General features: G+C 45.5%; 1 long non-coding RNA gene across 1 annotated transcript in view; it reads right to left on the bottom strand.

The window, feature by feature from the left end:
* LOC111817696 overlaps nt 1-3018 on the bottom strand; it is a 5217-nt gene extending 2199 nt beyond the window's left edge. Inside the window, exon 1 of the long non-coding RNA XR_002821829.1 lies at nt 2921-3018. This is a non-coding gene — a long non-coding RNA (uncharacterized LOC111817696). The remainder of the gene's footprint in view (nt 1-2920) is intronic.
* Between the last annotated feature and the right edge of the window lie 66 nt (nt 3019-3084).

The raw sequence follows: 3084 nt of genomic DNA, 5'->3' as shown, positions 1-3084 counted from the left end.
AGACAGAGAGACAGACAGAGAGAGAGACAGAGACAGACAGAGACAGAGAGAGATAAAGAGAAACAGAGACAGAGAGACAGAGACAGAGAGAGACAGAGACTCAGAGAGAGAAACAGAGAGAGAGAGAGAATAAAAAGAAAAAGAAAGGGAGAAGGAGAGAGTGGAAGGGGCAATGAGTAAAGCACTTAAAGGAGGAGCGTCCTTTTCCTGCTACAGAAGCTGAACACACATGTACCTTGTAACTCCACAGTTCTAGTCCTGCTATGCATCCCCAATGCAAATGAGAGCTTCTGCCCACCAAAGTTCATGTATGCACGTGTTGTTGAAGATTTAACCATTGCAGCCCACAGCTAAAAAGAAAGAAAGAAAGAAAGAAAGAAAGAAAGAAAGAAAGAAAGAAAGACAGAAAGACAGAAAGACAAAGAAGAACACTAATTATTTGCCAGTGCAGAAAGGCACAGTTGTGCCCTGCAGAGCTATCTGGCCATCTGAAGAACCAAACAGTGATGCACACAACATCACTGAGTTTTCCAGTGACAATACTGAGTGAGAGAAAGCCAAGCACAAAAGCCAAGATTGGACAGTGACAGTGCTATTTCTTTTATTCCAAAGTCAAAAGCTGGCAAAACTGAATGGTAGGGAGAGAGGTAAGAAGGGGGTTAGTTTCTTGTGTGGCTTACTGTGAGAAGACCTAGGCTCTGCTGTGGGGCTCCTCAGGGTCTCCATCTTGACGTGATGGTGCGAGCGGGGGGTGTATACATAAAAGTTTACTGTCTGTAAGTTACACCTTATCTTTAAAAACTTAAAAGGAATAGTGGAAAAATAGCCATTCAAAACAGATCAAGTTGTGCTGATACTGTTTAGACAATTAAATGCTGCTATCATGAACTCTGAGTTACTAATTTATAGATAATACACAATGTACTAACCATTGTGACTCTCCTATTATCTAGTTTTGAAAGTTTATCCTTTGGTTTCTCTTTAAAATAAAAATAAATAAGTAAATAAAGAAACAGATCCAGCTCGGTTTGGTGGTGCACACCTGTAATCTGACCGAGAGGAGGAGGAGGGAGGATGGCCGTGAGTTTCAGGGCATTCTGGGATACAAATGGCTTCGTATCCAGGCCAGCCCGAACTGCATTGCAAAACCCTGTCTTTAAAAGACAAAACAGGCCGAAGGCAGGTCTGTATGAGCTGTTCACTCAGTAAGTATTTTGTGACTTGGCTTACATCTCCAGGACTTCTTGAAACCTGCTCACAGGGACCAAAGAAGAGCTCAGACGGGCAACGTGCATCATCGTGTGTTTCCTTTCTCACTACTTTAGTGCACTAGTTATTTTGTGTCTGTACTTCTGCCAAAAGGGTGTGTCTGGCATGGCATTAAGGGCTGTGCTTTTTCAGATGCGTGTTTAATATTACTCAGTGCTTTTCAGGTTGCTTAGCAGGAGCTTTCTTCAAGTACCCGACAGCTCCCAGCAAAGTCTGCCAGTGTTTCTCCTTGGGGCTCACAGGAGGTGTTTGCTCCCCTTCCCACACTATACAGTGTCATGGAAGCTTCGAGAAGAGGCCCAAGAACTTACTTTGATGCAAACACAGCTGGGAGGTTGAAATGTGGATGGACCGCACAGCAAATTCTGAAATACACTGACATGAGGAAAGAGATACTTTTTATTTTATGGAGAAAAACTGAGCAGTTGCCACCAAAACTCTATTTAAATTGTTATTTAGAGACTGTTATTTTTTAAAAGCAGAAGAGGTCTGCCAGTGACCTCAGTGGTGCAGTGCAGCGCATGCGCGCGCACACACACACACACACACACACACACACACGGTCATAAAGTTCAAAATGGAAACTTAGAAACTTTCAGTTGAAACTACAGAAATTCAAAAGCAGAATTAATAGAAGCACATGAAGTTCTAAGTGTTATAAACCCTGTCAACATAAATTTGTAACCTTACCAACTGGCCAGTAGCCTTCATTTCTCATTAGGAGAGGCGCAGGTCAGTTCCCTGGTCCTGTCCTAGCCCTAGAGTGAGAACGTGCTCTTTGTATTGCAGGGCTGCAATTTCCAGTGTAGGCTGAATTTCCAGGAGCGGTAACCGCAGCCATTGGCCATTTGCCTGGGGCGCCACGGGATTTCTGTGTACAAGTGGGAGTGGGCATGGCGTTTCTCCCCCTCTTCTGCCTGTGGACATACAGAAAACTCACAGTTACACTCTTAGACTGGGGGATCTGCCATCTTTCAGCTCACACTGAGGAAGCTGACCCTGGAGTCCTAATTTCTGTGCACATAACACCACCAGTAGAGGTTGTGCCTAAATTATCTTTGCCTCTGGGAGACCCCCTGGGAAGGTGCCAAGTGAGGCCAAATGGAGAGAAGAGAAGGGCTCAGGAAGCACACTCCTCTCATCCCGTTGGGGCTCTCTGAAGTGAACCCACATCCAGCAGGTGTGTGGCCTCTGGCCTAGTAGATTGTCAAGGCAGCCGGGTATCCATCGAGCTCCAGGATTCTGACCCTGGGCAGCTTCCTTGAAGGCTAAAAACCAGCCATTACTGCTGCCTCCCACTCCCCAGGAACAGAGAGCAACTCCCGTGCAGATCCTCATGTGCTGAAGTGAGAGAAACAGCACTCAGCAAGACCCTTCTGGAGGCTTTGGATTGCAGAGACTGCCTGGCTCTGCATTTCCATTTGTTTGTCTTGGAACCATCACTCTAAGAAAGGTCAAAGTAGGTTTTAGGAAGAGACACAGACCCTCACTTCCCAGCCAGGGCTCTCGAAAAACTAAGAGGATGCAAAGTGTGAAGGTTTGTGGGCCATTTGCACCTAAAGATGAAAGTCAAGAAATAACCTTCAACCTTCTCCCGAGTGTCTACTCTGCTCACTGGCTCCATGAAGACACTGAAAATATAATTTCTTACCCCTTGGAATTTTCCAAACATTGAAATGCATCTCAAGAATAATACAAGAGAATTGGGGCTGGGAGATGGCTCAGTGGAATAAGTGCTTCTCTGGCGAGCGCAAGGGCCTGAGTTCAATCCCTAGTTCTGGAGAGAGAGAGAGAGAGAGAGAGAGAGAGAGAGAG

Source organism: Octodon degus, unplaced genomic scaffold, assembly GCF_000260255.1.
Source record: "Octodon degus isolate 3935 unplaced genomic scaffold, OctDeg1.0 scaffold00067, whole genome shotgun sequence".
NCBI lineage: Eukaryota > Metazoa > Chordata > Mammalia > Rodentia > Octodontidae > Octodon > Octodon degus.
The sequence above is the reverse complement of the archived record's forward strand: the minus strand, read 5'-3'. Positions and strand labels throughout refer to the sequence as shown.